The sequence below is a fragment of the Hypanus sabinus genome, chromosome 3 (genome assembly GCF_030144855.1).
Source record: "Hypanus sabinus isolate sHypSab1 chromosome 3, sHypSab1.hap1, whole genome shotgun sequence".
NCBI classification, from domain to species: Eukaryota; Metazoa; Chordata; class Chondrichthyes; order Myliobatiformes; family Dasyatidae; genus Hypanus; species Hypanus sabinus.
In genome coordinates this window covers 30,536,125-30,555,377 of record NC_082708.1, presented here as the reverse complement: position 1 = coordinate 30,555,377, position 19,253 = coordinate 30,536,125, and the positions used below count along the sequence as shown (strand labels likewise).

Below are 19,253 nucleotides of genomic sequence, written 5' to 3'. Positions count from 1 at the left end.
AGAAAATCCCAACCCTCACTTCACCTTTAAACTGCCCTCCTCTAACCTTAAAAGTATGCCCTCTGTTGTTTGATATTTCTACCTTGGGGGAAAAAAATTCTAATTGTCTGTCCTATATATGTTTCTCAATTTTAAAAAAAACTTCTATCAGGTCTCCCCTTAGGCTCCAATGCTCAAAGGAGAACAATCTAAGTTTGTCCAAGCTTTCCTTATTTCCCATACTCTCTAATCCAGGTGAAACCCCGGTAAAATTCTTCTGCACCATCTCCATATCCTTCCTATCGTAAAATGGAGCAACTAGAATTGCACGTAATAGAACAAGTGAAATCTGACTAAAATTTTATATAGCTGCAACATGACTTACTTACTCTCATGTTCAGAGCCTCTATGAATGAGGGCAAGCACGCCATATGTCTTCTTTACCATCTCACCCAGTTGTATAGCCATTTCCAATTAACTATGGACCTGTATCCTAGATTCCGCTGTACCTCAATTCTATTAAAGGGCCTACCATGAATGATACAACAACTTCTTTCATTATGACCGCTAAAAATGCAACACCTCACACTTACCTGGACTAAACTCCATCTGCCACTTCTCCACCCATATCTGTAAACGATGTATAATTTGGTGGCCCTTTGCGCTGTCCACAACTGCACCAAACCTTGGTATCATTGCCAAACTTTATCAATCCACTCATCTACATTTTCATTCTATATTAATATACTGTATATCACAAACAACAGATCTTTGTGGAACACCACTGGTCACAGACCTCCACCTGGAATAACACCCCTTAACCGGTGTTCTATGGGCAAGCTTGTCAATTCACCCTGGATGCCATGCATCTGTATCTGCTGAATCAAACTATCATGAAGGATAAAATACATTATCAATTCAAGTTCAAGTATATTGTCATCTGACGGTACATATATACAACCAGACAAAACAATATTCTTCTGGACCACAGTGCACCTACAATACATATATCAAAATCAGAACACACTACATAAATTGCACACATGCACATAACTCATAAAAGAAAATATTACCACCAATAAGTTAATAATATATCAAAGTGCATGTGAAGTGCACAGCGTAGCACAGTAAAAAGTTCATGTGGATTTTCATCTACTGTTTTACACATATTATATTTACTTCAGATTATTTGCGAATTACAAATAGAATGAAGATAATTGAACTACTCTGTTTGCACATCACAGAACAAAGGAGACACACAAGAATATTCCAACAGTTTGCCAAAAAGTTACTGAATAGTATCTAATAGCACAAATTTAACATCTACCAGGCATCCAAGAACATGATATACATTTCTTAATTTTTGTTCATGGAGGTTTGTTGACAATAGCAATGAGAAATTATGTAATAGCGTTGTTTAAATGCAATAAATCTACAGTTATTATTAACACTGATTCCAGAATTCTGGTGAGAACAAAATATATTAAATATACATTCTGCATCTATGGAAACTATTGTAGCAGGGTTATATCAAAGTTATAAGAGAAGTCTTTAAACAACATAAGATTGGAATCTACTGTAATGAGGTGTAATGGTTCTTTGCTCAACAAAACTGATCAAATTGTGAATAATTAAGTCATCTCATTTGAATAGAACATTCATCTGGTGTGCCATGCTAAACAGAAGAATTGGTCCCACCAATTACATCACTCCTTTCACTCTTAGAATGCATGTGTTATTAGCAAAGCGAGCATTGAACATCCATTCATAACTTCCATGGAGAATCTGTGGTGAGATACTTTGAACTGCTGCTATCCACTTGATCAAGGTGCGTGCACAGGCATGTACTTACACTACAATTCTGAGAAGTGTATGATGACTGCATACAAATTCTTTCCACATATTGACCATTGAACACTACTACATGGACAGTGCTGGGTGTCACTGTAACGTGGTAGTTAGTGGAATGCTAAAATAGCTCGGGGTGCTCCAGAGTTCAATTTCAGAAATGTTCTGCAAGGAACCTCTATACATCCACCCCGTGGAATGTACAGATTTTCCCTGGGTGTTCTGGTTTACTATCACAGTCCAAAGATGTACCAGATAGGTTAATTAGTCATTGTAAATTGTTCCATGAATAGGTTAAGATTAATCAGGTTTGTGGAGTTGCCGGGCTGGCAAGGGGTGAAGGACCTGAAGGGCCTACTCCCCCAAGTTAAGAGCCCGTAGTATTTAGGAAAGTTACTCTCAAGTGTACAGGGGGAAGGGCTTCATGCTAAATGAACAGAAGACAAAGATCCTCACCTTTCTCCACTAGACAACACTCTTGATAATCAAAATCTTTAGCAAAACTCTGGAAAACATGGATCAGAATTTTAATATCTTGTGAGTCATTGCTCAGCAAAGGCAAAATTCACTATTGCCTCAAAAGCACCAGCCCAGACTTTGTCTTACTGAGTCCAAAGCAGATTGAAAGATTTAGCCTTCAAACCCAGCACCCACCTTGTAGCTTACTGAGCAATGTCAATGAAGTAGGTTGATTATTTTATCATAACATTCAAGGTTATCCAAAGAAAGTGCAGAGTACATGGCTCCTCAAGTCTGTTCCACAATTCATGATGCCTGATCCCTTAGCCTTTGATTACCTGCATTCAATATTTATCAATCTCACCCTTAAAAAAGACTCAAATGACTGACCTTTCACACTGTCTTGTTGGAGCTGACTCATCTGGATAAATTAAGAATATTGTATCATATTACTGAATTATAGATGGTTCAGGTACTTCGGGAAATAAAATGAGTAAAAACTAGAACAATACACCAAAGCTCTTATGCTCTCTCCTGAAGTTGTCTTCCATCAGCCAAACATATTTTTAATAGTTTTCCATATACTAGATATAATTTCAAGCAAAGGAGTGCTCTGCTCTCTCAATTCCCTTACTACATAGAATTCTAGAGAAAAAGGCCAACCACATCGATGCCCACCATCATGCTTTTCTAAACTAATCCTATTTTCCTGCATTAATTTCTTATCCCTCTGTAGCTACTTATTCAAGTACCTTTCCATGTGCAGGTCGATGGGAGTAGTAGTTTAAATGGTTTGGCACAGACTAGATGGACCAAAGGGCCTGTCTCTGTACTGTATTTTTCTATGTCTCTATGACTCGTAAATGTTACTATTCCTGCATTCTGGTAGCTTATTCTAGATTTCAACTACACTGTGAAAAATATATTCCTCAGATTCCTTTAAACTTCTAAATTTAAACCTGAGGTCTCGCTAAATCTTTCCCCTCTCATCCTAAATTTTTGCCCCCTAGTTTTGGACTCCTCTGCCTCTTATAATTTTAAACTCTTCTATAAGGTCGCACCTCATTCTCCTTTGCTCCAAGGAATAAAGACTTAGCCTTGCCAATCTCTCCCCATAAGTCAGGCACTCTAGTGCTACCAAAATCCTCATAAATCTTTTCAGCATTCCTTCCAGTTTAAGAATGCCTTTTCTATAACAGAGTGACCTAAACTGTACATAGTACTCAAAGTGCAGCCTCACCGACAACCTACACAACTGCAATATTATGCCCGAACACCTATACTCAATGCCCCGCGTACAGCATGTTAAAAGCCTTTTTCATTAAATTGCAGCATTATTCATGTGAACAAAATAATTCAGTCAAACACGAGGAAATCTGCAGATGCTGGAAATTCAAGCAACACACACAAAATGCTGGTGGAACGCAGCAGGCCAGGCAGTATCTATAGGGAGAAGCGCTGTTGATGTTTCAGGCCGAGACCCTTCATCAGGACTGACGAATAATTCAGTCCTTCTTTCCACAGGCATGCAGTGTAGTGCTTGCTATTATTTGCCAGCACCTCTCCTGTCACAATACATCACTTCTTTAAGATACAGTACACAGTGCGTGTTATTAGTAAGCAGTAGAAACTTGCTTTAAATACCCACTAGGAATATTGGCCCCAAGCTGAAACATCCAGCAATTAATAATGTCTTAAGACTACAATCATAATTAGCGGGCAGTAAAAAAATGACATTTTCCCTGTATTAGTGTACAGACACAGATCTACTGTGCACTGTTGTCCTGGCACACTGACAAATTTACCTCTGATTTTTTTTTCTTAGTTCAGCATCCTTCAGTAGATCACCTTTAATGTGTAAAAGTACAAAAAAAAGACATTAAAGGAATGTGTATTTTACTAAAGACTAAAAAGATAAAGCACAAAATAGTTCTTGTAAGAATGAGTGAGTGTGTGTGAGAAAGATAGAAATTAAAAGTGACTAAACACATAGCTCCCATTAAAAACTAGGCCAAAGATTATTAGCATTCTTAAATTCAGTAAATTTGGCTGCCGTATAGCATAATTTTCTATGCTTTACAATGTCTGGCAAGATCTGATGGCAAGGACAGAGAAGGAAAAGCTAGAGTCCTCCTCCTAGCAAAATGCTTGGAGCACAATCTTATCATAAACATCACCATTTCATCAGAAGGACAAGACAACTTCATGGCAACATCCCAAACCAGACACTCTCCTGTTAGTTACATCACTGGCAAAATAAGAGAATACAAGAATAATAGGGGCTGATATTTCTCTTTACTATCCACAGTTAAGACCTACATCAGGATTGAGAGGATTTGGGAAAGGTTGCCAGAATATAGCAATGATAGAGGCTAGCGGGTGAAATTTGAAAACAGGTGGGGAGGGAATGGGAGGAATTAATAAATGGGTAAGAAAACTTGAGGACAAGCAAGTGTGTGGAATGAGAGCACTGTGGGTGTTATCTAAACTTATAACAGTTAAATGTTTATACCATTGGGTTATGAGCCAAATAGAGTATGAGATATTCTTCTAATTAATACTTGGTCTCTTGGTGGCAATGGAGAAAGGTAAAAATGGACAGGTCAGTGAGGTGGAACCTCGGGGTGACCACCGTGTACAGAGTACAGATGTATGCAAAATGGTCGACCAGCCTACACTTTGGTTTCACCAGTGTAGAGGAAGACACTTTGTAAGCATTGAATATAGCAGACCAAGTCAGAAAAGGTTCAGGTGAACTGCCTTGCATGGAAGGGTCACTGAGGTCACTGGATGGTTCTGAGGGAGGAAGTGAAGAGGCAGGTGTTACAGTTCCTACAAAATTTCAACTATACTCTTCCATAGATGCTGCCTGGCCTGCTGAGTTCCTTCAATATTTTGTGCATGTTGCTTGGATTTCCAGCAACTACGGATTTTCCCTTGTTAGTTATTGAGTGAGAGAGTGAGTGTATGAATACAGTCGGCCCTCCATATCCACGGATTCAACCAACCGCGGATCGGGATCGAAAAAAAACCTGGAAGTTCTCTCTCCAGCACTCATTGTTTGAGCGTGTACAGACTTTTTTTAATTGTCATTATTCCCTAAACAATACAGTATGACAACTACTTACATAGCATTTACATTGTATTAGGTATTATAAGTAATCTAAAGATGATTTTAAGTACATGGGAGGATGTGCATAAGTCATATGTAAATACTATGCCATTTTATATGCGGGACCTGAGCATCCACGGAACCTGGTATCTATGGGGGGTCCCGAAACCAAACCCCCGCGGATATGGAGGGCTGACTGTGTGTACACACACACTTCCTACTGTATTTCAGTATGTTCTGCCCATTCTCTACATCAGTGAATTTCTCTCTCCATTTTTTTCCTCTTTCTTTGGATACCTTCATGTGTTTTTCTCTCATTCAATCACTGTACTTCTCTCTCTGCAAGAAGCGGTAATTAACTGGCACATTCCTAGATCCGGAATGACACACTAAGAGATACACAGAAATTTGGCGCATCTGCCACAGACTCTTTCAGGAAAAGCTACAGTTTAAAACCCTGCCAACAGTGCACTATGAGGGGAAGGAGCCTATAGTTAAAATCTCTTACACATTGGAGATTCTGTTGATGCTGGAAATGCAGAGCAACACAAAAAATGCTGGAGGAACTCGGCTTTTCAGGCAGCACCTGTGGAAATGAGTGAACAGTCTACATTTCAGATGGAGACTCTTCTTCAGGACTGGAAGGGAATTGGGAAGATGCCAGAATACAAAAGTGGGGTGAGGGGGAAGCAGTATTAGCTTGAAGGTGATAATGAAGCCAAGTGGGTGGGAAAGATAAAGGCCTGGAGAAGAAGGAAGCTGATAGGACAGGAGAGTGGACCATGGGAGAAAGGAAAAGGAGGGGCACCAGGGAGGTGACAGGCAGGTGAAGAGATAAGAGCCCAGAGTGGGGTACAAGATGGCTGCAAAGACAAGTTCACAGGAGGGATACATGGCTCTGGTAGTGAACATGGGTGAGTACATGATCGAACAGTTGGAGGGCAGCAGAGAGAGAGGGTCTCCCTGAACTCCTGTGGAAGTTATAGATTTAAATCAGCGAAGAAAGCTGGTAAAGATAGTAGACTGCCTTAAAACAGTGCTTTTGATGATTGCATTCTCCAAATCTTCATTTGAATTGTAACATTCAAGAAGACTGTCAATACCTTCAAATTCTTTGTACTTGCTAACTTGTTGAAGTAATGAAATTGTTTCATTTTTCTTCCTCGGCCGTTTCTGGTATCTCCAAGCCTGAATGCTTGAAATCATAGTGAGCAAAACAGTTCTGAATTGTTTTACTGCTTATTTCTCACCCACTATCAGTGACAAAACTCACTGCTTTTTGAACACAAACATGCAACTGATGCTAGTTAGAAATTGTTCGGCAACAGTCTCCTGCCCCAATTAAGCAGCGTAGTGACCCAATTGAATGAAGGGAATCTGAAAGAAATTATTATTTAACAAAAGTAAAACTTGATCATAGCATATGAACACAGGAACAGAGTAATGTATTTTCAATCTTCCAGGACAAGCTCTAAATTGCAATCACTCTGTCAGTTCTATGCAGCCAAAAAATACCTGGCTCTTTACTTAATAAAAGACTTTGCCACTCTGGCCCTTGGTTCCTCATCAAAAGAAACCGCTTTCATCTCCCATATCAGATTTAATTCAAAATCCGTCAAATCACCCTTAAATCACTGGATGATTCAAAACCAAGAAGACAACTTGTTGTACACGTTTGCACACAATGAACAAATAGAGCTTAATTTATATAAATAATACTGCAAATGTGGCATGTCAGTGTATAAGTTAAATGTGACAGCAATAGCAAAAGTGTAGACTTAACATGGCTTCAGGCTTAATGCCAAGTTTCACTGAGTTATGCATGAAACAATACTATCTTCAACATGATTTACAGTGTATTTACACTGCTTTGGTTCACTTGAGCAATACACACAAAATGCTGAAGGAACTCAGCAGGCCAGGCAGTATCTGTGGGAAAGAGTAACCAGTTGACGTTTCGGGCTGAGACCCTGATTCCACTCAAGTATTTTGAATTACTGAGATAAGATAGAGCATGTGAAGGGAATGGCAGTTATGGCTAAAAATAACCTAAGAACAACATGTCAAAACCTAGTCTAGAAGAACAAAAATAAACTAACGTTAAAACTGTTCAGCATAAAGCCACAGAAATAACAGGCCAGCAATTCAAATGTAAAGGGAAAAAAAATCAGTACGTTGACAGCACATGACTTGGTGATTGAGAACTAGGGATCTTTTAGTTACTAACCAGAGAGAAAGAAGTCATTGCCACCTTTATCTGCCCTGGAGCATATTTGAGGATATGCTCATTATATCCTGCATTTCTCCTCACTATAAATCTCTGGTGAAGACAGCTAAACATTTATTTGTATTGTGGGAAAAAATACATTCTTTGTTATGGAGCTCAGCTTCAAAATTTAGCTGGTTCAATAGATACTTCTTTTTACAATGGCATAATTTCAAAGGTATGCCTTTAGAGCTGATGTCATCAGAATGCCTGAAAATTAATCATGCACTAATGACATCTGCGCCCAGCTGTGATTACCATTCAAGTTGAGTGGCAAACCCCGCTGGGAGTTCTGCAGGGATAGAAAAGGGAAAGGATGGAAAGTTGCAGTTGCAGTGCAGACACTTGAAAATAGCCAGCTGGGCTGATACAGGGGAAAGGGAGAGAACACCATTTCTGATAATAGTACAATTGCAAAAGGCAAGTAATGACAAGTTTTACCATGGCTGTTTGCTCCTAATCTCTAACTTTCTGCAATATTTTCCTGAGGTGCAAAAATTTATGATGATTCCAAGGTGTATAGATATCAGTGATCATACTAATTCTACAATCACATTGGAGGTGTAATACAAAACACAACTATGAAATTGAGAAACAACAAGCAAGGTTACCAATTAAAAATAAATTCCTCCCTTAAAGTAGCAGATTGACAGCTATAGGAAAGACTTCAAAACCAAATAATGAGCTGTTCTTTCAAAACGATCATCTTACTATTTGGAGATCCAAACTTATTAATATGGTACAAACTCAGTTACAAAAACTTAATAAGCTTTCAAAGATACTTTTCCAAGCCCACGGGGTGAATTACATCCCAGAAACTTTAAAGCCTAAAGGAAACAACACTATAGATAAAACATGGAACCTTAATAATTTTAGAGTTCTGTACAAAAAATAGGCATGAGATAATAACCAATTTAGATAATGGAATGATTACTGTCCCAAGAAATCTGGCTTCCTGTCTTGTGTATTTTTCCTTTCCATTGAAGCCAATAGAAAATAAAATTAGAGTGTAAACCTGTCAACTGATCAATCCAATCACATTTACTGCCAGGTGGGTTAAGATTACCCCAGGTAACTTAACTAAAATGGCATCTATCAAGGAATCGTTGTTAATGGAACATAGCAGAAATAAGTAAAATAGTTCACTCCAATGCAGATTATTTAGTTTTAGTCCGTCCTTGTAATTTACTTACCTATTTTCTCCAAGAGATTAAGAGAACTGGAGAGAATCCACAACAAATGCAAGGTCTGTTGGAAGGAAGAATCTTCAATGAGCCAAATATCAGTTTTTCATTCCCTACCATGCAAATGCATGTGTACTGGCAGTTGCTCAGGAAATCAGAAGTAGCAAATGGGTCTTGAATTTTCTTAAAGAATTATATATCCCTAGGATTTCCAGTAAATTATTCCAGCCATGGTACCAGAAGAAATGCTGGAGGAACTCACCAGGCCAGACAACCGCTATAAAAAAGAGTACAGTCAAGGTTTCATGCCAAGACCCTTCAACAGGACTGGAGAAAAAAAGGAGCAGATTTAAAAGCTGGGGGAGGGGAAGGAGAAGCACAAGGTGCGAGGTGAAACTGAGAGGGGGAGAGTGAAGTAAAGAGCCGGGACGTTGATTGGTGAAAGACAAACAGGGCTGGAGGGAAGGGGGAAGGTACACCAGAGGGAGGCAATAGGCAGGGAAGGGGATAAGGTGAGAGGGGGAAAAGGAGATGGGGAATGGTGAAGGAGGGAGCATTACTCAAAGTTTGAGAGATTAATGTTCATGCCATCAGGTTGGAGGCTACCAAGGCGGAATACAAGGTGTTGTTCCTCCAACATGAGTATAGCCTCATCATGACTGAAGAGGTGACGGATTGACATATCAGAATGGGAATGGAAAGTGGAATTAAAATTGGTGGCCGCTGGGAGATCATGTTTCTTCTGGTGGGTGGAACGTAGGTGCTCAGCAAAGTGGTCTCCCAATCTACGTTGGGCATCACCGATATACAGGAGGCCACACCGGGAGCAACAGACTCACAGGTGAAGTGTTGCCTCACCTGGAAGGAATGTTTTTGACCCTGAATGGTAGTGCAGGAGGAGGCGTAGGGGCAGGTGTAGCACTTGTTTCCACTTGCAAGGGTAAGTGCCAGGAAGGAGATCAGTGGGGAGGGATGAATAGACAAGTGAGTCGCGTAGGGAGTAATCCCTGTGAAAAGCAGAAAGTGGGGTGGAAGGAAAGATGTGGTTGGCGGTGGGATCCCATTGGAGATGGCGGAAGTTCTGGAGAATTATGTGTGGGACGCAGGGGCTAGTGGGATGGTAGGTGCAGACAAGACCCCACCATAATATTTTCCACTTTATTTTAAATGTTCCACAAGGGGTTTGGTAAGGACAGTATATCTAAAAACTGGCATAATTGTACCATCATAGCCACCTCTCTGACCTTATGAATTGTATCCTTTAACTAAATGCCAGTTAATTGTTGGAGCACTTAAGTCACAGAATAATGCTCTTCAAGTCCAATATTCAACTATGTCTCAAAGCCCACGATATCCAGACCGAATTGATAACATAGCACGTCATGGCAAACATTTAACTTCATTAAATCTACATTGACACATGAAAGAGATGTGGCAAATGCTCATTAAATTGCAAGTAATTGATTGAAAGTGAAAAATAAATCAATGAGAACGTGTGTGGAGAAATAAAACATTAGGAAAAGTTGCAAGGCTCTTGTAACTGAACCAGCAGGCCGATACTAAACATGAACTTGAAATATTTTACAAATAACAACTAATAATACTTATGAAAACCATTATTGGAAAATAGGTTTGGTTTAGAAATGAACACTTATGAATGACATAAACAAAATTTTATCTTAAGAGACTTCCTGTCCAATTTATTTGAACAGCTGTGCTTTATAAACAGTTTGTAGTTACATTTCACCCTCAGTTATTAAGCCTTTTACAAAGAGCCCCTGGTTGTCACAGGCATAACATGTGAAATTTATATAGTAAATTTCATGATTCAGTTCATCTTGTGTATATACATTATGGACCAGCCACAGAAAAATTGTGCCCAAACAATTACCATGAATTAAAAAGAAATGTTGGTGGCCTGAGAAGACAATAATATCATATACTATGATATTATTAATGTATTTATCAGCAGAATGCGGGAGACATATTAATATATATTATAATTATTAAATGATATAATTGTTTTGCTGCTGTGAGAAAACTTGTTACCCAACAATATCCACCATACATCGACACATACACAAAGTTAAATGAGGTCTTCACACCAGCACATGAATTCACATCCAATTTACAAGTTGGTTTAACTGTAATAATAAAGTAATGATAAAATTACCCACTAAAGCTCCTCTAATTTCTTAGAAGTTTGCGAAGATTCGGCATGTCACCTAAAACACTGACTAATTTCTAAAAATGCACAGTGGAGAATATACTGGTTGCATTATGGCCTTATATGGAAACACCATGGTCCTTGAACCGAAAAATAAAAAAGAAAGCAGCATCCGTAATCAAGGACCCCCACCATCTGGGCTATACTCTCTTCTCATTGTCTTCAGGAAGTAGGTACAAGAACCTTAGGTCCCACACCACCAGGCTGAGGAATAGCCATTATCCCTTAATCACTAGATTCCGAACCAGAGAGGATAACTTCACTCACCCCAACACTGAACTGATTCCACACCTATGAACTCACTTTCAATAACTATACAACTCATGTTTTCAATATTTTTATCTATTATTTATTTTTTGTATTTGTGCTATTTGTTGACTTTTGCACCTTGGTTGTTTACTAGTCTTTGTATGTAGTTTTTCATTGACTCTATTATGTTTCTTTGTATTTACTGTGAATGCCCAAAAGAAAATGAATCTCAAGGTAATCTATGGTGACATATATATGTACTTTGATAATAAATATACTTTGAAATTTATTCTGAACTTAAAAATAATGTCAATTTAAAAAGACATTAGTGATGTATAATTGTGTTAAAAGTTGGAGCTGCAATGCTCTGTCATGTAATAGGCCATTTAGCACGTAGAGCCTGCTACAACATTGAACAGGATTGTGGATAACCTTCTGCTTCAACATCACTATTTTGCCATATCCCTTTATTCCCCGATTTCCCTAATATCTAGGAATCTATCAGTCTCTATTTTGAGCATCCACTGACCCTTGGGGTAGAAGATTTGCAAGATTATAAATGAAGAAATTCATTCAGAAATTTTGATTTCTGTCCTAATCCCTTATCTTGAGTCTGTGACCCCAGTTCTACATTTCTTAATTAGGACATTTATTTAGACCATGTCAACCTCTACGTTTTTCAAACATATCACCTCTTTCTTTTTCCACTCAAAATGATAGACATAGCTTATTCAAATGCATTTCTTAGCAGACCTGCCATCCTGAGAACCTATCTACACTCTCTCTCTCTCTCTCTAATTTGATGGCCTTTTTTAGATAAGGGCATTAAATTATTAGCTATATTCCGGGTGTGGTAATACCAAGGCCTCATTTAATTGTAATGTCATATCTCAAATCTTCTTGCAGTAAAGCCAACAAATACTATTTGCTTTTCCGTCTGCTGCACGTGCATGCTAGCTATCAGTGATGTGTGTTTGAGGACATTCAGATCCATTTGCACATAAACACTTTCCAGTCTCAGTATTTAAATAAGCTCAAGGTCTCTGATTTAGTTCTGAGGTGGATAGCCCTACACTTTTCCAGCTTGCCTATGTCATTCTCATTAATGTTCACATTATAATTTGGACTCACATCATCAGCAGACTTGGAAAAGTCACATTTGGTCCCTACAGCCAAATGACTGTGAACAGTTAGGTCCAAATATCATCCTTGTGGTTCCTCATTAATCACGGCCTGCCAACCCAAGTTTCTATGTATTCCTACTTTGTTTCTGTTAATTAATTCTTAATAAACATGCTAGTTTGCTACCCACAATTCCATATGCTCTTGCCTTGTCAAAAAGCAAAAACCTTAGAGTTTTCCTGAGATTTGTTAAGTATTTAAAACTCAAAACACCAAGATGGAATTTGAAATGTTGGTTTTGATTGCCATTCTAATGCTGTACTCCGTCCTTCATTAATTATATAGATAGCTTCATGCCTTATTACACTGTTGAAATGTTTGCATCCCAGAATTTCTTGAGCCAGCCATTCTTTTATGATGGTCCCTCAGATAACTGATCAAGGCCTCATCTGATCATCACATAAGGATCACTAAATAATTTTCACAAAGGGAATCTTGTGCTCACTTAATTTGGGGAAAAATGGGGTTAAATGAATTTGAACATGGAAGACTGCAGAAAAGAAACAGAACAAATTTATCTTTTTGTACATGCATAGAATTAGAAATAACTGTATGACAAGACAACCATATGACAAAAGATTGCATCGATTAGGACTGTGTTCCATAGAATTTAGAAACGAGACAAGATCTCATCGAAGCAGATAAAATTCTAATATGGCTCAATAATCTGAGTTCTGTTTCTCCAGCAGTGTCTAGAACTAGGAAGTCACAATCTCAGGAATTGGCTTAAGACAATTGTGGCTATAATAAGTAGAAAATTCTGCTCTGAGATTGAACATGGAATTCATTATATGACAAGCATATATTATGAAAGAGATAATAGATTTCTAATGGTATGGGGAGGAACAGTCATGATTGTGCTGAATGGTAGATCTGGTTTCAAGTTCAAGTTCAAGCTTAATTATCATTGAACCAAACATGAAAATAGCCAAATGAAACAACATCCCTCTGTTTAAAACACATTACCAACAACACACATAGCACATACAGTTAAGATTTCAGGAAATAAAGAAAATAAATAATATAGCCTGAATCCCTTCCCTGAGTGTTAAAGTTGGTAAAGTTGTCCTGGTCCTACTCATTCTTCCACCGAGCAAACACCAGAGAATAACAGCAAGCAAAAACCAGAAGGCAGCAACAACGGAAAGGGCCAGCCCCCTACTCAAATAAGGATTTCAGTGTCTCCCGCAGGGGGTCTCCCACACTGCCATAACATCTCCTCTAACAAGTTTATTTCTGCCCCCAGACTTCTGTGTTTGTGTTTCATAAGATTCAAAAAGCAGAAAAGATTCAGGTTCAACTTTGGCAAAACATCATGCACAGAAGGGACTTTCCTCTGCTTTATTAACGTATTGATCCAGGAAGAAAATCATTTGGTAAATATGACTGAAATATAAGCTGATAAATTTAACTACATCCCTCTCTCTTTCTCCAGCATTCAGAATGGGAAGGCAAATCTTAGCACATGATTCTACAGTTGAAATATCCACCCTGTTTTATTTTATTTAGAGATCGAGTGCAGAATAGGCCCTTCCAGCCCTTCGAGCTACAGTGCCCAGCAAAGCCCGAATTAACCATAGCCTAATCATAGGACAATTTACAATGACCAATTAACCAGTATATCTTTGGACTGTGCAAGGAAACCAGAGGATCCACACATTCCATGGAGAGGACATATAAACTTCTTATAGATTACATTGTAACTAAACTCCAAACTCGGATGCCCCGAGCTATAATAGCATCACACCAACTGCAATGCTACCATGGTGTCCTAAACAATGTTTAAAAACATGGACTATTTCAGCCAGAAAAGTTGAAAAAGGCTCCTTCAACTCTCAAGGTACATGTCACTAACTTTACTTTTGTAATTCACTTTAAATATCCCACTGGAAATGTTAATTTCTCAACTATGTTACATAATATTATCCAAACACAAGCAATAAGGACCAGAGAAGATAATTATAGATGTTACAGAATTCCAAACTGCATATATATTTTAACAAGGCTTCTGTTTATTTCAGGTAACCTTAAATTTACACCCATTCTTATCCTAAAACAGGAATTTCATCTCAAAAATGGTATATCAAGCAGTTATGGGAACATCTATATAATTTCTGGGCTTTGTGCTTTTACGAACATAGTTTAAGAGCAACACAGTGGCACAGCTGCTGCCTCACAACACCAAAGACCTCGGTTCAATCCTGACTTGGGTGCAATCTGCATGCATTTGACACATACTCCCTGTGACAATATCTGGCCACGGAAGAATGCTCCTTGTGTATAAGTGATGGGTAGAACCTGAGGAGAGTTGATAAGAATTTATGGACAATAAAAAATGGGGGTGTAAACGGATGGCTTAGAGTCAATATCAACTCACTGAGCCAAAAAAAGTCATGTGTCTGTGCTGTATGATACAGGATTCTAGTAAGCATAAAACTTCTGTTTGTAAAAGACAGTTCAGCATGGTTTGATAAACAAACAGCCTCTATACACTCAGTAGATTTCTTTTCATTCCAGTGGTGAAAATGAAGTGAATACTTAAATACAGCCAAGAATCCATATGCATGCAACCTTGTAAAAGTTCATAAACAGGCTTAATGTCATTTCTACTGGTAGACTTGGTACTCAGCCTAAACTGCACCCCTCCCCTCCCTCCTTCCCCAGATCTGACATTTTTACCCAGAAATATAAAAGGTAAGGGAAGTGTAGCAATATTTTGATAAGATTTGGCACCCTGTGACTGGAAGCTTCTTGAAATGCTTAAGGCTTGACATATAAGATTGTACGACATCAGCTGTTGGGAAGAAACATTTCTATTGACACTCAGAATCTAAAAACTATGAGCTGAGGGCACTCAACAATGCCATTGATGAAGAGCTGTTTGACAAGAATTGGACAGTAATTTGCCAGATTGGATTAATCCTGCTTTTTATACAGGACACCTGGGCATTTGTCTGCATTGTTGGGTGGATGCCAACAATTTTGCTGGAACAGTTGTGATTTTTATAAATGACTTGGATGAGGATGTGGAAGGGTGGGTTAGTAAGTCTGCAGAGGTTGGGGGTGTTTTGAATAGTGTAGAAGATTGTCATAGTTACAATAGGATATTGATAGGATGCAGAGCTGGGCTGAGAAATGGCAGATAGAGTTGTCTGGAAAAGTGTGAAGTGATTCACTTTGGAAGGTTGAGCTTGAAGGCAGAATACAAGGTTAATAGCAGGATTCAGCAGTGTGGAGGAACAAAGGGATCTTAGGGTTTGTATCTAGAGATCTCTCAAAGTTGCAACATAAGTTGACAGGATGGTTAAAAAGAAATATGGTGTGCTGGATTTCATTAGTGGGGGTATGAGTTCAAGAGCTATGAGCTAATGTTGCAGTTTTGTAGAACTCTAGTTACATTACACTTGGAGTATTGTGCTCAGTTCTGGTCACCTCATTTTAGGAAGAATGTGGAAACATCAGCTAATGAAGCAGACTAGGTCTTAATGGAAAAAGACTTAGGCAACATTCTGCCCTGGGATGAAAAATGGCACACAATATTCATTCCACACAAGTGATAAGCAGTGACCATCTCCAATAGAATTTATCCACTTATCATTGGTAATAAAATCATCGTCTAACCCAATATGCATGGAGAGTGTTGCTACATGGACATTGTACTGCTCAGATTGCGTATCTAGACAGCTAGGACACAACATCTATGGTTGACCTTGACCAACAGAGGCCTCACTCACTCATATCCAAACTATTGGATGTTATTTGATAAATACCCAAATTTACTCTTATGTCACTTTTTTTGTAAGATTACAGTAGCATATTTCTTTACTAGATAATTACTGTGGCTATATGCACATCAGAGGCAGGCTGCCCTGCAATAAGTGATGTACTTCTTAGCACCTAAAATTGCAATCACCATCTACAAAGCATACTTTACAAGAACAAGAGTGAAAACCGGGAAAGAGTTAAAACAGCAAGTTTCGTTGACTAGCTTATTGACTAATTGGGCAACAGCTGCCAATAAAAGGAAGGAGCGATCAAGTGGAATAGCTATTGCAGGAATGACCCAATGTGAAGAGTGGGACTTTGAGGCTTTGGCTAGAGAGACTTTAGAGAGGATCAGGTAAGAGCTTAACATTTCCTCTTTAAATGACTCATGGACTAATTGCTGGAAGATTAGAAAAACTTTAAAGAGCAACTAAGAGCTATTAAGCAAGAAATAAAGATATATTATCAAAGTAAACCAGAACAATATAAAAACACTTAATTGTCTTTTACAGTTATATAAAACTGCAAAAGGTGGCTAAAATGAATGTAGGTCCCTTGGAAGATGGGAAGGGGGAATCAATATTGGGTAATGTAAAAATGGCAGAGGCTTTGAAAGACTAATTTGTATTGGTCTTCACAGTGGAGATCATGTCTAACATGCTAGAGATGATTACGGATACAATGGGAGGCAAGGAACTTGATACAATTCTTTCACTAAAGAGATGGTACTGAGAAAACTACTGGGCCTAAAAGTATACAAGTCCCATCCCAGCAAACAGAAATGAAAGAAGTATACAAGTCCCATCCCAGCAAACAGAAATGAAAGAAATGCTAGGAGTGTTCATGATAATTTACCAAAATCTTCTGGTTTCTGGTTTCCCATCCCAGCAAACAGAAATGAAAGAAGTATACAAGTCCCATCCCAGCAAACAGAAATGAAAGAAATGCTAGGAGTGTTCATGATAATTTACCAAAATCTTCTGGTTTCTGGTTTCCCATCCCATCAAACAGAAATGAAAGAAATGCTAGGAGTGTTCATGATAATTTACCAAAATCTTCTGGTTTCTGGTTTCCCATCCCATCAAACAGAAATGAAAGAAATGCTAGGAGTGTTCATGATAATTTACCAAAATCTTCTGGTTTCTGGGCAGATTCCTATGAATTGGAAGACAACAAACATACCACTCTTTTTCTTTTAAAAAAAGGACAAAGGCAAAAGGCATGTAACTATTGGGCAGTTAACCTAATGTCTATAGTCAGGAAAATGCTTGAAGCTATTATTAAGAAAAATAATTAATCATCTGGATAGAAATACTTCCATACGATAAACACAGCATGGATTCAGGAAGGTCAGATCCGTTTGACAAATTTACTGGAGCTCTTTGAAAAACATAATGAGTGCAGGTAGATACAGGGGGCAGATGGATGTTGTATATTTGGCTTTCTAAAAGGTGTTTGATGAGGTGCTGTAGAAACGACAACCATAAGATTTATTAATCAAATTGTTTTTATAACAGTAAACTAAATACAAAATGTCCTATATGTGACATGTCTCATGATAAAGAAAATAGATTCATTTTCCTTTAGATCATGAGCTTTTAAAAACTGTTGAATTTTTAAATACAGCTGTTAGAGAAATAAAAAGAACATAATGCTGGAAACAATCTGCAGAGAGGGCAGTGTCAATGGAAAGGGGAAAAACAATGTCGGAGGCCTAGGATTCTTCAGTAGAACAGTGAAAGAAACAAGTTAGATTAGATAGCAGAGAAAGGCGTGGGTGAAACAAAAGAAATATCTCTCTTAAAAAAAGTAAGACCTGAAGGTCTAACGTGACAGTTAAAATCAGATTTCCTTCATCTGTATAATGAGTTGCTAGTGGGAAAAGTGTAGGAAAGAGGAAAAACTAAGCTAAATTGATGACAAGAAAAAGACTAAACATTACATGTCATGGCATCAATGCAGGGGACTACCAACAAATATCAGTGGTATGTTGAATAAAGTAGTAATCAAAAGGAATCTCAGGATCTCCCCTGTTGGCTAAACACTCCACAAAATGATCATCCAATCTGTATTTATTTTTTGATGTACAGATGGCTGCAATGTGAAGACTGAATGCAGTACAAATAGACTGGAAGAAGAGAAAATAAATTGCTGATTCACCTAGAACGGGGGTCGGCAACCCGCGGCTCCGGAGCCACATGTGGCTCTTTTACGTCTGTGCTGCGGCTCCCTGTTGCTTTGGGAAATAATTGGTTGTGGCGACCCTTTTCCTGGCACATCCGAACCGACTCACAATTAGATAGCCTACGGGGGTTTGCGAGCACAGAGCTTTGGAGCCTCTGCGCCATGGGGGGCAGGTTGAGGGAGGCTTAAAAGTGAGGCTGAAGATTTCGAATAAAGTTTTTTCCTTCGACTGCAGTTACCGACTCCGTGCCGTAATTTTAGCGCTGCGTGTAGCACACCGCTACATGGTCAGTATTTAATTAAAATGTATTTTATGTTAGTTTGTTAGTTTTTGAAATGTAAATCTAAATTTGAAGATTATGGTGATCTTGTACAATCTAAATAAGACGTTGTGGCGACCCATTTCCTGACACATCCGAACCGGCTCACAATTAGCCAGCGTTCAGGCTAAGGGAGATAGCCTACTGGGGTTTGTGAGTACGTGTCTTTTGCAGCATCCGCGCCCATGGGGGGGCGGGTTGAGGGAGGCTTAAAAGCAAGGCTGTTTAGTTCGAATAAAGCTATCTTTGACTGCAGTTTACTGACTGCGTGTAGCACACCGCTACAACGTGTTTTTATCGCTGCTCTCCAGAGGGGAGGTGCTGAAACGCTTTGTCGCGTGTCTGGAAGAAGTGAAAACTTTCCTGGGCAGCAAAGGGCTCAACTTTCCTGAGCTGGAACAGCCAGAGTGGCTGGAAAAGCTACACTTCATGGTAGACATGACAGCGCACCTGAACACGCTGAACACAGCTCTTCAAC

General features: G+C 38.7%; 1 protein-coding gene across 8 annotated transcripts in view; it reads right to left on the bottom strand.

Annotated features, from left to right (window-relative positions):
* LOC132391148 (F-box-like/WD repeat-containing protein TBL1X) overlaps positions 1-19,253 on the bottom strand; it is a 349,009-nt gene that overhangs the window by 213,258 nt on the left and 116,498 nt on the right. For 2 of the 8 annotated variants that reach the window (XM_059963975.1, XM_059963973.1), the window contains one exon: positions 8,858-8,912. The exons of the other annotated variants lie outside the window; for them this stretch is intronic. The gene's annotated coding sequence lies outside the window, so the exon portion shown is untranslated. The remainder of the gene's footprint in view (positions 1-8,857; positions 8,913-19,253) is intronic. 8 annotated transcript variants of the gene reach the window in all.